At 42.5% G+C, this 23,253-nt stretch overlaps 4 non-coding genes across 4 annotated transcripts; 1 reads left to right on the forward strand and 3 right to left on the reverse strand.

Annotated features, from left to right (window-relative positions):
- Positions 1 to 11,548: 11,548 nt before the first annotated feature.
- Positions 11,549 to 11,620, reverse strand: TRNAE-CUC (transfer RNA glutamic acid (anticodon CUC)). Its single transcript has one exon. It is a non-coding gene; the product is annotated as a tRNA-Glu (tRNA).
- A 1,475-nt stretch (positions 11,621 to 13,095) lies between these two features.
- TRNAE-CUC (transfer RNA glutamic acid (anticodon CUC)) lies at positions 13,096 to 13,167 on the reverse strand. Its single transcript has one exon. It is a non-coding gene; the product is annotated as a tRNA-Glu (tRNA).
- A 3,671-nt stretch (positions 13,168 to 16,838) lies between these two features.
- TRNAE-CUC (transfer RNA glutamic acid (anticodon CUC)) lies at positions 16,839 to 16,910 on the reverse strand. Its single transcript has one exon. It is a non-coding gene; the product is annotated as a tRNA-Glu (tRNA).
- Positions 16,911 to 21,363: 4,453 nt separating this feature from the next.
- Positions 21,364 to 21,435, forward strand: TRNAE-CUC (transfer RNA glutamic acid (anticodon CUC)). Its single transcript has one exon. It is a non-coding gene; the product is annotated as a tRNA-Glu (tRNA).
- The last annotated feature ends 1,818 nt before the right edge of the window (positions 21,436 to 23,253 follow it).

Here is a 23,253-nt window from a genome sequence, read left to right on the forward strand (position 1 = left end):
TTTAATTAACTAATACACAACTTTCGCTATGGAAGAATTTAGCTGTGTTTTCTTATTCCTACACTGCAAGAGATTTCCCGACAGTTAAAAAAATCGTTTGATGGTAGGCAGAATTAAATAAAGATATAATAACAGCCTAAATGTGTAAAATGAATAAATTAAAGCCACGACAGGATGGTGGTTCGGGGTGCCATGTTAAATCTAGTCCACTTATTCTAACTCATCACAAATACTTTTTTTTTTTTTTTTATTCGTGCCTCCCCCAGACGATTTAAGACGGCTTTAGAAATAGCCTCTTACAGTGAGGGGAGAGAAAAGGTCAAATACCCAATCATACTCTTTCTTATCCAACTCCAGACGATTTTATTCAGATTTCGAGAATGACGCAGTAAATAATGTGAACCAAGTAGACTGAAACTGGCATCATGACGGTCGGGGTATCATGCCAAAACCAGTCCAACCATTTCACTGTTATTTTACCAGGAACGCATTCATCACGATTATACATCTTTCCTTCATTCTTACCTATCCTTCCTTCATTCTTACCTATCCTTCCTTCATCCTTAGTTACTTACACTGAGAGATTTATCACTTCAATTTCGAAAAATCCTCTTGCAGCAGTACCGGTAACACGCAAATCATTCAGTACATTACATTCTTCAAGTGACGGTAATAAGAAATCATTCAGTAAGATAATACAGTCTTCCTTCATTCTTACAAACTCCAAGCGATTTTATTCAGTTTCCGAAAATCCTTCAGCAGTAGTAGTGACGGTAACAGGCAATCCTTAATAATCCCTCTGAGGTCTTCGGTGGGGTGTGGAAGGGGCTGTGGCTAGAGATCGAGAGCTCTATTCCACGTGGCGATTTTATTCAGTTTCCGAAAATCCTTCAGCAGTAGTAGTGACGGTAACAGGCAATCCTTAATAATCCCTCTGAGGTCTTCGGTGGGGTGTGGAAGGGGCTGTGGCTAGAGATCGAGAGCTCTATTCCACGTGGCATATAGTAGCATCCCTTTCTCAGCGATTTATTTTGCTTGTTACACCTCTTATAGCCTGTTTACTTTCGACTATCATTCGTAACCTCTTTCACTTCAGTTCATGGCCAGATGTAGTCGGACTGGAGGGCAAATTTGACTAGTAACCAAGGAGACTCATTTCTACCTCACAGCTCAGACTTACCAAATTTCAAGCGACCACTGCTAAGTATTGAAGGTGTACGTGTGGACCAGTTCCCTCAGATGAAGACAAGGCTAATGGAGTGTGTGTGTGTGTGTGTGTGTGTGTGTGTGTGTGTGTGTGTGTGTGTGTGTGTGTGTGTGTGTGTGTGTGTGTGTGTGTGTGTGTGTGAGAGAGAGAGAGAGAGAGAGAGAGAGAGAGAGAGAGAGAGAGAGAGAGAGAGAGAGAGAAATCCCCTAAAATCCCTAAATTTGCCACGTAAGCCTAAAATCCCACCTCAAATACAACCATGTGCGAGGCGTAAATCAACCACACGTCCCCCACAGCGTATTACGTGAAGGAAAAATCCCATGGTGCCTCTTGGATTATCAAACCGTGACGCGATAGTGCACAGCTTCTTAAGACAGGGGTGGGATTTACAGAGATGATTTACGAGCGATTAGCTGTTAATTTACAAGAGAAATCCTACCGTAACTTAAGATTTATTTTTACAGGAAGAAGTAACTACAGGGGAAAATTCTACATCCTTCTTTCCCTTGTTTATCCTCCAGAAAATAAATATAACTTTTGACAATTTCCATCTCTTAAGCAATATTCTTTTTATAGGAGGAACTGGAGACATGGGAAGCCTATGTATTCTTCTTTCCTCGTCCTTCCTGCAAAACGAAATTCATTGCTACGACAGAAAATCAATCGTAAGAATGTTCAAGAATTCCACCTAAAAGCGCAAATTTTTCACGCACGATCTTGTGTGTAATCTCAGGGGGTTTCTTGCTACAGTGGCTGATGTTTGTGAAAGCACTCTCTGTGTGTGTGTGTGTGTGTGTGTGTGTGTGTGTGTGTGTGTGTGTGTGTGTGTGTGTGTGTGTGTGTGTGTGTGTGTGTGTGTGTGTGTGTGTGTGTGTGTGTGTGTGTGTGTGCATGCGAGAGAGAGAGAGAGAGAGAGAGAGAGAGAGAGAGAGAGAGAGAGAGAGAGAGAGAGAGAGAGAGAGAGAGAGAGAGAGACAGACAGACAGACAGACAGACAGACAGAGTCAATATATTTCAAAGCTTCCTATCAACCTGGTTCGAACATATCTATTTATCTATCTATCTATCTCCAGGCGCCTTAATGCCAAAACAGGTGGCCCCAAAGAAATCGTCTCTATGTCACCCTGTCCTCAGCTGTCAGGCTGCTTCTCTCCACCCCATCCCTCTCTCACCCTCAGTTCCTCCCACCCCCTCCCCTTCCACCTCACTCACATGCATTCTCCTAGTTAGTCTCTCATTCTCCATTCTCTCCACATCAACCAACCCGTCTCCTGGCACTTCTAATACTACTACTACTACTCCTAACATGTACAGTAGACATAAAAGTACAAATTACCAGCATCTACTTGCAATGTCTGGAATGGCCAAGATATCCAACCCGAAATTACAGCACGTGCAGAGCGAAAGAGGGAAAGCATTAATCACTGAGTCAAAGTGGCTACACACACACACACACACACACACACACACACACACACACACACACACACAAAACTAACTCTCTGAACATGATGAAATTTAGTTTATTTTAATTTTGCTATCTCCAGACGATTTTATTCAGTCAAAGGACACTACTCGAACTGGAAGGGTTTGATATAGCCATTAATAATCCCTTCAGTATACTCGTTTTACTCTAACCTGACCTAAAATTGCCATCTCTCCAACTTGAATTCTGAGTGATAACAATAGAGTAACACTGGAAGATGGTGCCAGTCGTGAAGAAGTGCTATGGAAAGGATGCACAGCCATCGCATTGTATTTTTCTGCTAATGATCTATGTGAAATAAGCTGCAATAGGACGAAAACCTAGGCCAACTTAAAGTAAAAACGGTATAATGTGGTGCTCTCCTACAACCAATAAATTCCTCGGACAAAAACAAGAATAAACTATAAAAATTATTTCATAGTTAATCTTTTCATGGCATAACTGATACTACAATAGGGTACAACAAGTGGGAGGGAAAAACATAAGAATGCTTTAATTTATCTAACGTTTCGGATTCCACAGAACCTATTATCAGAAAGAAAGACTAATGATCTGGTAAATAAATAAATAAATACAATAAACGAATAATTAAGCTCTTCCCTGCGCTTCACTGTTACCCACTTCAGTCCTAACTCACGATGAATGTAAACAGAGAATTTAATAAAACTCTCACCCCAGCGCCTCCAACCTCCTTCATGCACTACCCTATTGCACACATTACCTGCAGGTCACTATGAATCACCCACACAGGTAAGGTGAGAGAATATAAATTACTCCGTCACTCCAGCACCATAAAATCCCAGGTGCTTATCTCCAGCGCCCCGGTAATAACTAATTTAACACACGCTTCGCAGACCAACCGTGGCCAAACAGGACGCAAGCAAACAAGCACGACTGCCTTTTTGTGCCCTTGTGGAGGCGTGATGAAAAGCAGGGTACCTTATGAGTGTGTGTAGTCTGGGAGAGCTGGACTACGAATGGGGAATTAGTCTTCTCTCTCTCTCTCTCTCTCTTTCTCATCGTACAATCTTCTCAAATAATCATAGCTTTCTCATCATCCTCTCTCAGCTTTCGTATCAGTAACAGAAACATTCTTCACTACAGGTACCTAATTAAAAACGCCTCTGCCGGACATTCACTACCACACTTTCCTTTACTCATTTCTTCTGAATTTCCATAACCAATTCATCTGTGTACCTATATGTGATTAAGATATGAATTACTTCTGCCCATCTTTCTTTACTGGCAAGCTCTTCAGTCGACGTCTATCATCACTCCATCGGCACATCAACACCACCTATCACGTCACTCAAAGGACCCTTACCAACCCTTCCATTCAAATACCCCATCAGAAGGACTCTACTCGCCGTATTCTCAAAATTTTATGAGAGGGAGGGAGAAAGCAAACACCCAATTTATATAGCACTACTGAACTGCATGACGGGTGCTTTAAAATCTACTTTCACAATTTAGGGGCGACCAGATGATTTAGTAGACCACAGTGGATACTCCTTGCTATGGAGGGATTAATGAAGACTATATTCAGTCTCCCTTAGTTCGAAAAATCTCTCCTGAGCTGAGTATATTAGTTTGGAAAGAGCAAATATATAAAAGAAACTACGCCATTTGACTGAAGGGCATACAAATATTGTCATATTATTCAAGGCCAGCGTTTTGTTACTCTGCAGTGTTGATTTCAAACGCCTGTCCTTCTCTGCCACACCTGTCATCACAAGGTAAACAGGCAACAGTTAAAGACATATCCACTATTCCAAACGTGCTGCTATTGTTGTGGTTCCAGGCTCATATGAAACGTGAACCCGGTGGACTGCAGGCTGAAGTTGCCCTTTTCCTGCAGACCATCATCTTTCTTTCGAGGGATAGGGAGGGGTGTGAGGGACTTCTGAATAGCCGTACAGTGGAGCCGCCAGGTTATACTGGTACTACCACATAAAGGGGTCCCTCCTCAGCACCATCTCAAACTTAAAACTGACACACACCCACACTGAGTAAATATACGCACAACTAGAAAGCATTCAGAAAGCGCGTATCTCCGTCAATGCCAATAAAATTTATGATTTCCTGTTGAAATTCATCTTTCCTGCCAGATGATATTACAGTCTCATGTAGTCTAAATCTTACGGTCTTAGTCTGCCCTGTTGCTGAATCTCGGAGATCGCATACCACCGCCGACGCCAATGGATTTTATGATTTATTCCTGCATCCGGATCCGGATCCAACTCAAAATCTAATAAACTCTTCCTTGACCCACTGCCCATCTATCCACCACATTTCACTGCAATCCGACAACAAGTTTTTGATAACCTGTCCACAGACAGACAGATATACAGACAGATACGGATGAATACTTAACCTCCTCCAACTTCGCTGGCGGAGGTAATCATGGATGGAGAGAATGAGAGAGGGTGATAGGGAGGGGGAGGGGGAAGGAGTGGGAAAGACGGAGGGCGATGTGCAGTAAAGATGAAATGGGAAGAGATGGAGTGAAGAGAAACGATGGAGGGAGGGGGGAGGGGGAGGAGAGGGGAGAGATGGAGGGAAGAGGAGAAATGGAGGGAAGGGATTATATGGAGGAAGGAGGGGAGATGGAAGGAGAGGGAGGACAACCTTAGAGTGTGCTGAACCGTGACGGGTGGAGACGGAATGAGGGAGCTGGAGGGAGAGAAGGGGGGGGGAGGGGGATGGAAAAAAGGGGGCGATGGAGAGAAAGCGATGTAGGACGACAGAAGAGGTCAGAAAGAGGTGGAAGGGGAGGGAGGATGGGGAGAGCGAAGGAGATAACAGGAGAGAGAAGAGAGGGATTATAAAGAAGTACAAAGGAAAGCAAACAGCAACAGACCCATAGCCTATTCCTTTCGTGGCTGTTTGTTCTAGTGAAGGCTATAGCTAACAAAATTATTCCATGAGTTAAAGACAAGGATAGAAATGCACGAAAGGGGAGGGGAGGAAGGGAAGCGGGGGGAGGTGGATCATGAGAGGGGGATGGAGAGAAGACAGTGAAGAGTCAAGATAGTTAAAGTGGAAAGGGGAAAATTTAAGATAATGGAAGGAAACAAGGGGGAGATTAAGAAAAACAGGTACAGAGAGAGAAAGAGAGAGAGAGAGAGAGAGAGAGACAGACAGAGAGAGAGAGAGAGAGAGAGAGAGAGAGAGAGAGAGAGAGAGAGAGAGAGAGAGACAGACAGACAGACAGACAGACAGACAGAGACAGATAGACAGACAGACAGACAGACAGAGACAGACAGACAGACAGACAGACAGACAGACAGACAGACAGAATGTGGGGGGACTAGAGGAAGAAAATGAGGAAAGGGAGAGGGACAAGAGAAGGAAGGGGGAAAGGGATAAGTAGAAGGAAGGGCAGGGAAAGGTGGTACTAAAGAAAGGAGTGGGGGAAGAGAAAAGGAAAATGTGTAGGTGAAGGGGAAGGGAAAAGTGGAGAAAGTGGGAGAGAGAAGAAGGAAAATGTAGTGTGGGGGTAGGAGGAAAAATGTAGTGTGGGGGAAGGAGGAGGAAAATGTTGAGTGTGAACTGAAGGGAGAGAGAAATGGGAAGGTACACAATAAAAATGCTAACTAAAGAAATACACAGGTCTGGTCCTCATTTGTACTTTGACTCAAACCTGTCTCTGATGTTGTCATAAATCTGCATACGAATGAATGACATCTGTACACATCTCTATTTATTGGGAGAGAGAGAGAGAGAGAGAGAGAGAGATACCCTTGTGAGTCGCCAAAGCAGACATCTCGATAAAAAATAAAAAGAAGGCCAAGGCGTGGACAGGGCCAGAAGTAGAAAGTGATCGTCCTAAATATCAAACCTCTATTCATCTATGATACATATCTATATCTTTTTATAACAGTACTAATATATACAGACATCTATTACCGGTATCTATCGTCTTGTCTATCGTTCTCCCTATCTCTTACTTGACATCTATATTATTGTTGCTTAACTTCTACCTGTCCATTTATCTATCTATTCATTTAAAGTATCTACCTGTATCTGTGCCGGTGTGCTGTTAATTCCGAACACATGAACGTAATATAAGAAGGAAGTCAGGATCAGATTAAAGGAGAAAACATCAGGACAACACTCGATCAACCTCCTCCGCATTAAGCAAGTTTCCCTTTGTCTCCCTCTAAAGCCCCCGAACCAAACCTCATTTTTCTCTGGACGTAGACGAGCCCATGACCTTAATACTGGTTTCACTCAGCTCCATTAGTCTAACAAGTCACCATCTCAGGCGGTTTGGCTTAGAGAAGAGCAGTTCCAATGAGTTCCATTAGCCCTGCCTCATCCCCTTCCCGATACCTGCCTAACACCTGTCTTGCATGCATATCACTCTGCTCTGGCATGGAGTTTGTTCGTTTCCCTCAGTCTCTTTTTTCTTTTTTTAGACGAATATATATAAACTTATGAAGTTTTACGAGTGCATCCATTTCGCCTGACATTATTTTATCAATACCCCAAACAGTTTAACATATACTGCCTTATACCCTCCCTAACATCAGTCTAATCTTACCTTATACTCTAACTTGCTCCCTTCCCTGCCTGATAGCTGCCCACCACCTGCCAAACACACATCCTACTTTGTCGTGACCCGATATTTCTTCGTGCCAAGTCTAACATATACAAAGGATTATGCAGCTTTGTGTGCAATGAATACAGTATACTTGACACTATTGTATCCACACCCAAAAGCTACTCTTACACCCTGCCTCATCCTCTCTTTTACCCAGCCTAAATCCTACCTCATGTACTCTCATACCCCGCCTTAATCCTGCCTCATGTTCTCTTACAACCTCCTTCAACCTGCTTATACCCTGCCTGACAGTTACCCACCACCTGCCAAACACATATCCTGCTTCCCCCTGGTACGGTACAGCGTTTGCTCATTACAAGCCTGACGTACACAGGCTTATGAAGATTAATGAGTATAAACAAACTGCCTTCCTACCAACACTTAAAAGCAGTTTATCTTAAACCCCTGTCTCGTCGTGTCTTCTCAGTAGCTACATCATTCCACACTAAGTCCAATGCAGGACCGGACTTTCTCCTCGGAGAGAGTTGTTGTTGTTGTTGTTGTTGTTGCAGCTGCTGCTGCTGTTGTTTTTGTTTTGTTAATGTTGTTGCTGTTGCCCTAGGCTCCCCTAGACGTGAGTCCGGTGGACTGAGTTGCCCTTCGGCGGTCCTCCATCCTTTTTCTGGGGGATCGGAAGGGAGAGACGGACGTTTATATAACGATGCAGCGGAGCTGCAAATGATGCTGATACCGCAATAAAACGATATAAATAACGTACTGTTCAGTCAACCAAAAAAAAAACTATCGCATACCTGGGAATCGATGGATGTGAAAATAAGCGAGTTTTGCAAACGCAAATGAATCTACTAACACATTGCCTCAAAAATATATCATCCAGTATGTGACGATTTATGTGATTTCGAGTCGTAATAATTGCCAAGGACAATATTTACACTAATAATTACAGAGTGCCCCATATATCACAATGTTTCGTTCGCGTTTCAGAATGATACGTGCTGTAAGATGGCCGATCCTTTTGTGGTTGACTGTACTTGAGAGAATGATAAGGTGTAATATGCTTTACTAGGCGCTGAGGAAGAGCTGCTACTAAGACTCCTATGCCATAAAAAAAAAAAAAAAATCCCCTACACCTCAGTATCCTTTGTATTATTGTAATCTATACCTGTATTAAAACGATACAAATAACAAACAAGATACTGTTAAAGTGAAATATACTAAATACCTCGCTAAAGAAATGTTACGAAGCCTCCTGTATCACAATATGGCCTAACTTCTCTCATATCTCACCCATTCAACCCACCTGTCACTATGAATCGGCCACATGCGAACTTATTCACTCCTTCACACACGTTAAGGAGGCGCGAGGGGGATAATATTAGGAAAGATAAAAGAGGGAAAATAAACAATAGAATAGTTACCAAGATTTCGCCTCAATGTCCCCTCAGAATGCCAAGATTTCCTCCAAGACAAAATACTAATATTCACTGGTAAAATACGATGGTTAATGCACGTACGACTGTTGAAAATTACGATTCTACGCAAACTATATTAGCTGAAAATGGTAGTATAAAACTATAAATAACTTACTTTCGTTTTAAAAGGCAGATAAAAAATATAGGCTAAACACAGTACCGGTATGCGTATAACTATCAGCCTTACAGGAACGACAGTTGATAAATATTAACCACTTCTTGCAGAGATGACTAAAGAGAGAGTCAAGGATGGGCAAATACACACATGCATACATATATATCTGTTACATTTATACACATACACACGGTACATATTTGGTACATACATACATACTAGTGGCACACAATCATATTTCATTTTGAATTTAACTCACAAAACTGACTCCAAAATACTGTCACAACACATCGCCACTTCTTCTGCACATCCGAGTCGTCTGCCCTCCTGCACACACCCCACATAATCTCTCAAACTTAAATTACTCACTTTTGTATCACGCTTTAAACCGAAAAGGAACTAAATGCATAAGAAATTAAGGAATACATGCAAGGAGTATCAAATGCACTTAGAGAGAGAGAGAGAGAGAGAGAGAGAGAGAGAGAGAGAGAGAGAGAGAGAGAATAAAATAAATAGGTTTAGTTCCACGGCCCACAACCAGAAGCCTCACACATATCCAGGGTGCCGAAGTAAACCAGGACAGGGGTAAACGAGGATTAACCCACCACTAAAGCATAATATCTGCTCGTTTATTTTCCGCGCGGCAGCCAGATCGTTAAAAAAAATAAAATAAAAAAATAAAAATAAAAATACACCTGTCCCAGTTCACAAATTCACCCACGAGCACATCCTCACTCGTAGCTTAGGATTTCTACCTTCAGGATAAGTGAGAGACATGGGACAGATTCTACACACTTTCTCCTTGTCGTAACTATAAAAAAAAATAATAATAATAATCACAGTTACGAGATCTATTCATCGTAAGTTTGTTTTCTTAATTGGAAGTATGTATCTTGGGGGAAAAAAAAAAAAGTCAGCTGTGACACGAGAAATGACTTGCTAAGAAAAGTCCTCAATGGTCTCTCAAACTAACGAGAACAAGGCCCACTGTGCTGGAGATTAGTTAGTTGTGATCCTAGGCTCATGTGAACGTAAGCCAGGTGGACTGCAGGCTGAAGTTGCCCTCCTCCTGCAAATCCTTCTCCTCCTCCTCTCGAGGGATAAGAAAGGGGTTTGCGGATGTTTGTATAACCCATCTCTCACGATTTTAGGGTTAAATATTGTAAAAAAAAGAAAAAACCCAGGGCTAGCCATGGTATTATGCCTTTGCAATGAGCCTCAGCTTTGGGGTGGGACGTTGTGCACTCTCTCTCTCTCTCTCTCTCTCCCTTCGTGTTACAATTTTACGAGTCAAAACAGTGATGGCGTAAAAAAAATTAAAAAGTGACGAAGCAAGACGACAAAACCTGAACAACAAACAAGAAAACGGGGCGAAAAAACGTAAAACAATCAATTAAGAAGTGACAAGAGAAAACAGAGCGCGCGCGCGCGCGCGCGCACGCGCACACACACACACACACACACACACACACACACACACACACACACACACACACACACACACACACACACACACGAAACAACTATCGAAATATAAAAACAACACAAACATAATAACTACAGTACCGAAATACTGCATATATATAAACCTATTTACCGAACAAGACATACAGTGTGTGGCTAAATTCAGCAGCCACTGGGAATTAAAGGATGCAATAACCTCTGTTGCAAAGATCAGTGAACTGCATACTGAAGCTGCCCTTCTGCATCCCACCATCTTCCTCATGATGGACTGGGAGTGTACTGATGGACGTTTGTATACCCAAACAGATAAGTCACCTGGTTATATCGGTGCCACTACGTGAAGGCGTCGCTTTTACGTTACAGCATCACAGCTCGTTGTAAAACTGATAATCACATGTGTAAGGACGTTTTTTCTTGTGGAGGGAGTTAAGGCTATTTTACATCGTGCAGATTTTGTATCCAAACATTGCACCTTGTTAAGCTAATCAAGAGTAGTTTAATCGGCCTGATGCTGGCTCCCTTTTTTTCTCTTGGTCTTTCTTCATCTCTTTTTCTTGATCTCAATTTACCTGAAAGTATTCTTTCTTTCTCTCTTTCCTTTTGTCCTGTTTTTGGATCCAACCTCACCCCGCCTTAAGGCGACAATAAGGGTCAGGATGATAATGATGACTAGTTCGTAACCCACTAATGTTAATGGATTATTGACAGGGACTACTGTATTTTATCCTGTTAGTGACTATCGTACCTTATCCTGTTAATGATTCTTGTAACTAGAACACTTTTGGCAGGTTGAGAAGGGTTGAATCAAAGACAGAGAGTTGCAGTAGCGAGATCTGCGCTTGCAAGGCGCATGGGTTGACAGAAAAGGCACAGCAGAAGGGTAAGGGAAGAGGGGAGAAGGAAGAGAAGGGCAGGGGAGAAGGGAGAGAAGGGCAAAGGAAGTGAGGAAAGGGGAAGTGGTGGGAGGGAAATTGGGAACTGGAAGGAAAGAAGGGAATGGGAGGATGAAAGGTGTAGAATGGATGAGGCCAAAAGGAAAGAGACGGGATAGGGGATTGGTGGGGGGAAGGATAAACGGGTAGGAAGAGGATGGATGAATGATGTCAGAGAAGAGAAGAATGGGTGCAGGGGAGTGGAGGAAAGGAGAGCTCTCGTTTCTTAATTTTTCTTTATATCCTCGCCACCGCCATTACTCAGCACGGAGTAGCTGCTCCACATTCACTAATTTGGCAAAAGCTTCCCGTGCCGGGAATCGAACCCGGGCCTCGCGGGTGAGAGCCGCGTATCCTAGCCACTAGACCACACGGGACCTATTAGTATGATGGGGGTATTTATATTTATTATTCTCAAATAGTTTCTCAAGTATGAAATATTACAATGTTGGCTGATGTGTGTGTGTGTGTGTGTGTGTGTGTGTGTGTGTGTGTGTGTGTGTGTGTGTGTGTGTGTGTGTGTGTGTGTGTGTGTGTGTGTGTGTGTGTGTGTGTGTGTGTGTGTGTGTGTGTGTGTGTAATAAACGCAACTAAATGTCACATCACAACAGCTACTCTGGTTTGCAAAGTTTTATTACATTTTCCCGAGGACTGAATGGTGATTGAATATGTGCGTGTCCCATTCCACTGAACTTGCTGCCGATAATTCTCACATTTCCGTACCGTACTTTCCATTCTTGTTTCTGAACCCAGCCTTATTCCATCCTCACTTTAGGCATAAAACAAGATCAGGGTAATGAAGATGTAATTACGTACTATGTATTGCTAGATTCAGTCAGATTAGATGAAATCTGGTAAATGTTATGTGATGTGGTGAACAGTGAGAGGCCAGGTGTGTGTGTTTACCTGGTGTGTGTGTTTACCTGGTGTGTGTAAAGCCTTTCAAACTAGGAATACCCGTCGCTGTTATTCTTGCAAGGGATTATTTTGACACTGCTGGGTTAATATAAGGAACACTTGGTTTTAAAGGATGCTATCTGAAGCGCTACTTTATTTCCTTCTGGTGCCAAGCGCTTATAAACTATGCATTAGCGAATTATCTCTAGCGTACCAGATGAGGCAAATGGCGGTGGAGCAGTGTACGCGCTCGCTCGTGTGTGTGTGTGTGTGTGTGTGTGTGTGTGTGTGTGTGTGTGTGTGTGTGTGTGTGTGTGTGTGTGTGTGTGTGTGTGTGTGTGTGTGTGTGTGTGTGTGTGTGTGTGTGTGTGTGTGTGTGTGTAATTACCGTGCGTGCAATTACCGTACATCAGTGGTTAACCCCATCAATGCCGCTCACATTATTCAAAAAAAAATAAAGCTCGCTCATCAAATTACCGTAAGTACCTTAACTCATTCGGTTACTTACGTCTCTCTCTCTCTCTCTCTCTCTCTCTCTTTCAGGAAAATTAGAACAGTGTTGGTAGACCAAACAAAGGATGACGCAGCTTTAAAAACAGACACGACGAGAAAAGACACTAAACAAACAATTAGGGGGTGAAAACAAGAGACAGTGTTAGAGAGAGCGAGCGAGAGAGAGAGAGAGAGAGAGAGAGAGAGAGAGAGAGGTGGGGGGGAAGGAAGACTGGCACATTTACAGAGACAGATAAATAGAGAGAGAGAAAGAGAGGAGGGGGAAGGAAAAGACTAAGCCATTTACACAGACAGATAAACACAGAAAGAGAGAGAGATAGAGAGAGAGAGCTAGTCTCACCCCCTCCTCCCCTGTATCATCCCTCCTCCTCTCAAACCACCTCTCACTCACCATCCTTCCATGGCATCGCAGCTCAACATACCCTGGTTTGTCAAAACAGCTTTCCCGTGCCGGGAATCGAACCCGGGCCTCGCGGGTGAGAGCCGCGTATCCTAGCCACTAGACCACACGGGACCTGTTTTGAATGTGGTGTATCCAAAAATCTATGAATAGGGGTGGTGGTAGCAGTAATAGTTGCAACTATTTGCTTATCTGAACGTGAACCTACTGGACCGCAAGCTGAAGTTGCTCTCCTCCTGCAGTCCACCATTTTCGTTTGGGGAACAAGGAGACATGAGGGATGTTTGTATAAACAGACAGCACCACCGTCCAGTTATGTCGGTGCCACCACATGAGGGTGCCCCTCTCCAGCATCCACGAATAACAAGACACACTTAGGAATGCACACTCTTCCCCCCTTCCCTCCCTTGTCTTTCTTGCCGCCTCTTCCTGATCTTTCTTAGGATATTACACGATCAAACAGATAAATGAATATGGCATTTTCAATTAATAAATCCACGATTCTGTCGCCAATTTCACGAGCAAAGAATTTTTATGTCTACTCCCACATTATCCTGACAAAAGAGTTTCCCTCACCACAATCCACATGCCACGTACAAACTTCTGCATGATCACCGTATTTTTTTTTTTTTTTTATGTAGGCATGAAGAAACCAGGGGCTAGAATCTCGCAATAACAGTTTCCCTAAAAAAAAAATATATACAACAAAATAAGGAGCGACAAATTCAAAATCCACTGATTTTGAGATGCTTGGACATATACTGTATACTGCATAAATACGGGAGGTAATTGGCACAAGGAAATTTAGTCATATATAATTCTACCAAAGTCCATTTATGGACTGTAGTGCGATGGTGTACAGTGACAACATTGAGAGGGCTTCATCCTAACCCCCTTATCCTGTGGAGCTAAAATACACAGCCCACATTAAGCTAGGTCACCGGTACACTTGTGTCTCATTAACAACATACAAAGCGTGAGACAGGCCAAATGGAAGGAAAGAAAATTAATATATTCAGAGATGTATACACGATGTTTAGATTATTTTAAAAGGCGAAGACGTATACATTATTTACGGTTTACATTATTTTCAAAGATGGAGATGTATGCTGCTTACTATTTCGGTCTAATTCAACAAAGTCGTCTGGAGGTAGCACGAATGAGACTTACAATATATCATCGGATTGAAGAATTTTTAACTTATTTCGCTTCAACTTAAAGTGCCCCTTCCCTGAAAGTGCTTAACCCTTTCAGTATAATGGTACCATCAGACAATTTTTGTTCAGGTTAGTGAATATCTCTCTCAATGAGGGCGTTATAAAATCTCCAGTTATTCAATCACTGCGATGACTGTTCTTCCTTTAACTTTGTCAACCACCCGATGATTTTATCCAGCTTTAGAAGGGATTCTAGCATTAAGTGGACTATGTATCATATTCCGTTGTCAGACAAGTCCGATGATCACACTCTCCCTAAGGTACAGTCGGAAAATTTCAGAATAGTTAAGGTATTTTCAGGGCGTAATATAAGAAGCTTCTTTTACAATATCTGGTTATCTTGATTATCCAATGAATTTTTTTAGTCAATCTTGAGGTGAGTGCATTTTTCTTCTTCTGCTCTACACAACGTCAGCGTCAGTGTCTGGCAAGGTGACCTCTGCAGAAGCACCTGCCAGCCACACACACAGGGATCCTTAACTCCTGTTACATCTGATGTGTTTCATGTGTGCCACTGCAGCGGGGTGCTGCATGGTCCATCCACTAGACTGAGATGTGGCCGTCAACCAGTTCTCTGTCACGGCCATCTGGACATGGCAAAAACATCTGCCACCAGTGTCTGTTGCTACCTGTATATACTTGACTGGTAACTGGCTCAGGCAACGTGATGCGAGGGTGTATCCATGGAGGGTTAATGGCACCCTGTAAAGCCTTCCCTCCTCCTCAGTGAACATAATATACAAATGATGGTACGTACACACGGTCAACGATGTATATATGTTTACGAGGGTGACAGGTGATTTCAAAGTGAGCGGTGCTGCTGTTCGCGTGTTCTTCCTATGTAAAAACAATTCTGAATGATGGTTTGTCACATACAGAAACATCAAGCTGTATTAGGCGATAATTAAACATGACAGGCATATACCTGTACATAAATGAGCACTGACTGGAGAACGCTGTCACCTGGTTCGCCAACTGTTTCAAAACAGTAAGACGGAAAAGTGTAAAGGAACTTTTTTGTTTGTGTGTACTTTTCTACATATCATTCCAAATGTTATTTATCAATTTATTTGTTTGAGAAGGTCCCAGTAAAATCAGTTCCAGAGTTCCCCTCTTTTTTCCCCACCTATTCCCCTCCCTCCTCCCCTCCCTTCCAACATTAGGGCCAAGGATATTTACCAAGTGCAATCCCCCTTCCTTCTCGGTTCTGGCTACACCCTCGTGGTATGTAAGTCAGAAGGTTTTTCCTGATGACATACTCCCAATCAACACCATTTTTACCCACATAGTTTCCAGGCAAAGTGGGCAGATTCTTGTAAGTACGGAATGAGAAATACGGGAGGAATGAGAAATACGGAATGGGAAATATGGGAGGAATGGGAAATACGGGAGGAATGGGTAATACGGAAGCACAACACAATGCCGCTGGAGTGTCGCCGAATCTTTGCTCATGACTGTACGTGCAAACTCACACGCCTACCCACATTTTTAACCTCTTCAGTCCAACGACGTAGATTAATTTGTTTTCTCTTGCTGCCTTCAGACGACTTTATTCATCTCAGTACAGTCGGTAACAAAAGTCCTGTCGTCATCTTCAGCCCTCCTCTTCATGGATTACGAAAATAAGTGTAGGTTACGTGAAGCCTCTGACACTGATAACTTTTCTATCTATCTATTGCCGGACGCCTTAATCTCGTAAGAGGTGGCCACAAACAAATCGCCTCCATGTCGCCCTGTCCCCCGCCCTTTCGCTGCCCTACCCCCAGCTCAAACAGACCATTGTTATCGGTATCGTTTGCCGTTAATGAGGAACATATCTAACCCCTCCTTTTTCAAGAAGTTTATCCTCAGCTGAATAAAATCGTCTGGATATAGCAAGATTGTAGCATGTGACGTACTCAGGCTGAAGGGGTTAGCTATACATCGGGCGTAGTACAGCGTCTCTGCATATCGTATTTTCCCTGGTCCTGGCGATTCCGTAGTGCCTCTTCCTCAGCGATTTATTCTGCATTTTACACCTCCGTATTATCTTGCTCGCTTACACGTATCTTTTTACCACCAGTTGTTCCTATCATATGGGGGTTGATGAACACGGTGTACATCAACAACATACAAAACTAGATATTTACGTGCAATGAGCTAATGAACTTCTTGAATCCGATGCCGTCTCTTCAGCATCTCTAGGAGCGGCCCTCTGCGTCAGCCTACCACTAATGATATTCGGAAACGCGGGGCCCTAGCACCGTATACTTTACCGACTTTGGCGAAACCACGAGAGAGAGAGAGAGAGAGAGAGAGAGAGAGAGCACACACACACACACACACACCATATCGCATTGTGCCCACATCACATTATTCCACCCCCTAACACCACGCCATATAAAATCGGCCTACCACACCATACCATACCACACATCGCATCATACCACCCTCTCACACCACCTAAAACCACTCTCTCACACTACACCACATCATTCACTACACCACCCCCTAGCACCACAACACACCAAATCACCGTGGTCAACTCAACGTGTCACCGCTGCTCCACTTTCGCGGTTTGGGAAAAGTTTCCCGTGCCGGGAATCGAACCCGGGCCTCGCGGGTGAGAGCCGCGTATCCTAGCCACTAGACCACACGGGATCTTAGTAAAAAATGAATATATATATATATATATATATATATATATATATATATATATATATATATATGTGTGTGTGTGTGTGTGTGTATGTATATATATCTTCTAAAATCTGTAAAAACTATAAATTCGAGTGTGTTTTTGTTTTATACCCCATACATTGGCCTGTAGGCTATATCATAACAAGTGGTCTTTTGATAAGTGATTATCAAAACACTTTTTAAATGCATTATTTCCATCTCATGCAGCCAAATCCCACACTGATGACTATAGTCAGATCCAAGCATCATCATCCGAATTTGGGTCACACAGCGTTAAAATATGTGCATCTGTTTAGTCTACGTGCGGTTCACCAAGCTGCAGGCTAAGCTAGGGAATTACAGACAGGAAAATAACGACGACGATGATGATGATGATGATAATGATGATTTTTAGTGTTTTATTATTATAAGAAGGTATGGTACGATGAAGACAGGAATATTCTCCGTCAATCTAAATGTACCACAGACCCAAGGGTGAAAATACAATATACTTTACAGGTCTGGAATAAATAAGAATGATTTAAGTTGAAAGTCATAGATGTAAAATACTATATACTGTAGAGGTTTGGGTTCAAGTGTGGGCTATAAAACATGATATACTGTGGAAATTTGAGATTTAAAATATATATTGTGGAAGGCTGAGATGTAAAAATATTATTTTTTGTGGAGGCCTGGCATGTCAAGATTAATAAAACGTTAGGCTTGGTTAGGTCAGGTCAGATGAGGTCAGGTTAGTTCAGATAAGGTTAGGTCATGCATAGTTTGGTTTGGTTGGAACAATACTTTAGGTAGAAAGAAAATTAGTGAGGTACGGCGAAGCAAGGTGAGAAGAGGTGATATAAGGTGGTGATATGAGGTGAGGCGAGGTCAGGTGAGATTAGGTAAGGTCAGTTGGTCAGGTAAGGTCCGGTGAGATTAGGCCAGGGGAGGTTAGGTCAGGTCACTCTAAGTCGCTACAGTTTAATCTAGGTATTTTGTTAGACTACGTCACATGAATGAAGGTGAGATGAGGTTAAACAAGTAACATCACGAGTGGCGCGTCACGTGTCCTAGTGGTTGAGAGGAGGTTGGTGGTAGAGGTAGTGTTGGTGAGGAGGGCGTTGGTAAGGGTGGTGGTGGTGGTGGTGGTGGGGAGAGGGTTGGTGGGGATGGTGGTGGTGGGGATGGTGGTGGTGGGGATGGTGGTGGTGGGGAGTGGGTTGGTGGTGCGGGTGGTGGTGGTTGTTGGTGTGACCTGTCAGGGGCAAAGTGATGGAGCACTACGGGAGAACGAATAGGTGGGCCATTGAACCTTTACCCATTCTACCCAGTCAGTACCCACGCAGGCCTAGCGCTGTTTGTTTCTCTCTCCCCTTGCAGTTTATTTTTCACGGCATTCTCGTTCTCTCTGACAAGGAGAGTATGTTTTCACCCGTTTGTTTGTTTGTTTGATCGTTAGTTTGTCAGCTAGCAGGATTACTAAAAAATTAAGGATATATTTGGACCCAATTTGGTAGGTAGATAGCCCCACGTCCCGGAGAATAATCGATTAACTTTTGGGAACGATCCGGATCGTACTACGGATTCTGGATCCGGAAAACACTTTTTGCGAAACCCTATATCAATGAAGGGAAAACCTAAGCCATAATGAAGAGTGGTTCGGAAATGACGTTACCTTGTCGGAGAGATGCGATCCACTGAATGCCCCTCTAGTTAACTATATTTTCATGTTATTATTATGACATGGCTTGTATCAGTAGTGTATCACAGAAAATTAACGCCCAATATCGAAAAAATACACTTCACGCGTAGAAATTCTGTTGAGAGTGTCCTTGGATGCCACGAGAATGCTGGGGAAAAGTCGCTCTATGCCCAAGGCCCAACAAATATGACGAATGGATACATGCGTCAAACGGCAGAAAAAAAAAAATGAAATAAATAAATATACAAGCGCACACACACACACACACACACACACACACACACACACACACACAAAGCAAAATCAAGAAAACCCTCCCCATGTAAATGTAGACAAAAGTCAAGCTCCTTGCAATTCCCAGATACAATAGTTTTCACAAGGCTGGAGGTCGTAGGAAGGAGGAAGATAAACTGAAAAAAAAAAAAAAAAAATCCCGGGCTGACCAATAATAAACACGAAAACTTACCCCCTTCAATGACAGAGTGTATTTTTCATCTTGTTCTGCCTGGCTGCAAAGTATCCATCCCCCCCATCCCCACCCCGCAGTGAAAGGTAAAGTGAAAACTAAATTTTAACTCTTCTATTTCAAAAAATTCGTAACAAAGTGAAATCACCTTATAAAATACATTATCGTAGTGAAGAAAACAATGTGTGAGAGTGCATTCAAAATCCGCTGGTCCCCTTCCTTCTCAAAAATGGTATACAACCTACAAGTATATTAACTATTAAAGTCAACCAGTAGTAAATGAGTCTGTTTACCTCCAAGTGAAATAAGTGTGGACGTGTCCTAACCCTTCTATATGTTGACGCGTTTTCCACTTTTTTCCTATTAGCAGCAGACGACGTTATTCACCTTGGGGTTTAGTAAAGGTACTGATCACGGCTGTATCTAATAAGCGAGTCAGAAAAGCCTCGCCTAAGCTTAATGCCATGACTGTGATCAGTTTATATGTGTGACCTTACAACTGTGTACCGTGCTGATCAATTACTGATGATACAAACAATATTATATCTAATACCACCAACAGTGTTGTCTTTAACTTCCCACGGCGCTCACGGCGTTCCACGAGTTTTTGGTGAGAATGAGCACCAATAAATAACACAGCAGGAAAAAAGGAAAAAATGCACAGGCAACGTTCTAGTAAAATGCTGTTTCTCTCTTACAGGCTTTACAAAAACCGATTACGACATACATTTCCAAACCAAATTATACACCTCGACGCAGCGAGTGTCGTATCACAGCATATACAGTATACCAGCTTACCTATATTTCTTCGTTCTTCTTTGAGTTTGGTGCTGGAGGACGCTTTAAGGGTGCATTATCAGAGTAAGTGGTAGTCTAGCTATCTATTTCTTAAGTTTTTTCAGATCAATAAATCCTGCCTTCGGTTAAGTGTCATTGGTATAACTGAGAATAAATGGGTTGGCAACTTTCCGCTCACTAAGAACATATGTATCCCGTTACCGGTGAGAGAGTCGCAAAAAGATTATTAATATAGGGAAATGCAGTAACGATCAGAGTATACACCATAATATTCACAAATTATTCTGTTACATTACTTATTCTCTTTTCTTTACTACTAATCAGCTTTGCCATATGTAGCGCTACCAGAGAAGTTCAGTGTTGTGGTGAAGTAAGATCAGCTGCGGTAAATAATTAATATATTGTCCCCAAACCGTGTCTTAACTTAATGATGTTTTACTACGCTTATCAAACATACAGAAACAAGTTGAAATTTTGACCCAGTAAATAAAAGTCCAAGAAGCATAAAAGAAATAATAACACACCTGCCACCTCCAGGCCTATCCACACTTATTTTCTCCACACCTGTCCCACGATTCATATATCATCTTTCTCATGCCTCACTCACATTCATCACACATGTCCTCACACTCACCACACCTGTCCTCACTCACATTCATCACACCTGTCCTCACTCACATTCACCACATCTGCCCTCACTCACATTCACCACACCTGCCCTCACATTCACCACACCTACCCTCACATTCACCACACCTGCCCTCACTCACATTCACTACACCTGCTTTCAGATTCCCTTTCATTAGCTTTCAAAGTTTCGTGAGATACTGGGACTGAAAGTTTGTAATGAGAGAAAGAGAGAGAGAGTGTGTGTGTGTGTGTGTGTGTGTGTGTGTGTGTGTGTGTGTGTGTGTGTGTGTGTGTGTGTGTGTGTGTGTGTGTGTGTGTGTGTGTGTGTGTGTGTGTGTGTGTGTGTGTGTGTGTGTGTGTGTGTGTGTGTGTGTGTGTGTTGATATTTTTAAGACGTTGCACTGCTCTTAGGAGAGACGACTGCTGGGTTCTGTGCGGACTAGGAATGATCTTACCTCGATTACAGTTGGTGTTGTTGGCCGACTGTAAACGGGGTAAGAAGCCACCACTGCCGAAGAGAATACGGGGCCTACTTCAGGAGAGATTTATAATAATCAAAACTATAGTTACATGTTGCCTATGATGACCACGCCCCGACATCCACACTCCCATACGCTGGCACGCACGAACGCACACGCTCGCAAACACACATACACACACAGCTACATCATTTCTCTGAAGGTAAATACTGTAAAATAACCTGGTGGATGCAAGAACGAAATGAGAAAATATAAGTCCTCTGGGTGAAGGGATAAATTTGCAGAGTAGTTATATATTTGAAAGTGTCTGATGATGGTTTATTAATCATATTTAACTGCCAATGCCTAATCTATATCAAGTCCCGTGTGGTCTAGTGGCTAGGATACGCGGCTCTCACCCGCGAGGCCCGGGTTCGATTCCCGGCACGGGAAGCTTTTGACACACCAGCACGCGAACAGCACCAAGCGAATCCAAGATTTACTGCTGTAATTCCTCTTTCCATCCAGACGAATACTTTTACGGTCTCACATGGTCAATGAATCAATTATACGGTCTTATTCTGGCCTGGTACTGAATCTCAAAGATCGCATACCTACGCTGGCGCCAATGAATTTCAGCATTCCAATCCAGATCCTTCGCAAAATCCAATATACTCTTCCTTGACCCACTGTCAACCTACCCACCAGATATCACTGAAATCCGATAACCTTTTGAGCTATCTTGTCCAGAAACAGACAGACACGTGTAAATACACCAACATCTCCAACTTCGTATGCGGAGGTATCTACTGTACTGTACATATCTAAATACATCTCTTAACCTATCTTTTCAACGTAACCCCTAGACGAACCAGACGTAATACCGGTATAAAGATTCAACGTAAGAAAGAGATCATGCAAACGAAAGTAAAAGAGTAAAACAAAGGGTATTCCTTGTTAAATAAGCACTTCTTTGACATCTTACTTCAATTACCCTGCGATGAACATTACTAAAGCGAATCAAAATATGAAGAAATAAGCAACTGACAAATGAGGAAAAAAACAAGAGAGAAGAGTGCAACAAGGCGGAAAACTACAAAGGTAAACACGTTCTTGACCACTTACCTTCTCACCCGGGCCCTCCACGAGACTCTGGAAAATAAAGAAAAAACAAACTATAAATCAGTCTACAGAGGAATGAGAGGAACCCAGAAAAAATAAATAAAGTCAAACGAAATCAAGGAAACGACATAAAAAACACATCCCAACACTTTATGACCCTAACTTTCACTTCGACGAAACTTACCCAAACGAAGAATAAAACAGTAAGCAGTCAAATAAACAAAACAAAAACAAAAAATGTGGAAAAAGTAGGAAAATAATTACATAGATAACCACTTCTGTAACTTTAAACGTCGATAATGAAGTGAAAACAGGTAATGAATAAAGTTGAATAAAGTGGTGTGGAACTGGAACAAACGTACTTACATTTCTCCCGCTAAAAATAAACACACATACAAGCACTCTGGTGGAACAACAGGAAGTGGACGGTGGAATAACGTAACCAAACATCATAAATCCATATTTCTCTCCACTTTTTTTTTTTTTAATTCAGCGTCGTGTGATATGCAAGTTAGTATCATTTTTACACTCCTCTCACATCTTTAATCTCAACTTACACCTTAATGGAGTTCTAAATGACTAAACGCATAAAAAGAATCAAATAAAGCAGAGTACAGAAAGGAACTACAAAGGTAAGCTTTTCAACATCTACTCTCCTAAACATCCACTTCGTTGAAACTCAAAAAAAAAAGGAAGTAGACACAAATGCAATCAAGTGAAACAGCAAACACAATCACAAGGCCCGTAAAACATGGTGAAAATTTGCAAACAAGATGAATATAAACAAGCGTGCAATCAAAGTGAAGCTGAGCGGAGAGTGAAACACGAAGTAAAACATGCTAACAAGGAAGACCCGTAAAGCAAGGTGTCAAGGAAGGAAGAAGGGAAACTGGTCTGGCATCTGCTCGTGTTTCAGGCCTACAGGCAGGATCTAGTTCTTTTCCCAACAAAGAGTTTCACCGTAAGACTCGCTCCAGGGTCGTCTCAGCGAGGGAACTGAGCTTTTTGACCCCTTCAGCCTGAGGACGGATTTGCGTATTATTCATTCACTTTAACTTGGCGGAGATTTTCGTTCTTTTGCAGTCTATTTTTCGCAGTACCACAATAACACAGCACTATGGCCATACATCGTTTCCACAGAACTTCGTC

The sequence above is a fragment of the Coenobita brevimanus genome, chromosome 103, assembly GCF_032717465.1.
Source record: "Coenobita brevimanus isolate Jiangsu-jjx chromosome 103, ASM3271746v2, whole genome shotgun sequence".
Lineage (NCBI taxonomy): Eukaryota > Metazoa > Arthropoda > Malacostraca > Decapoda > Coenobitidae > Coenobita > Coenobita brevimanus.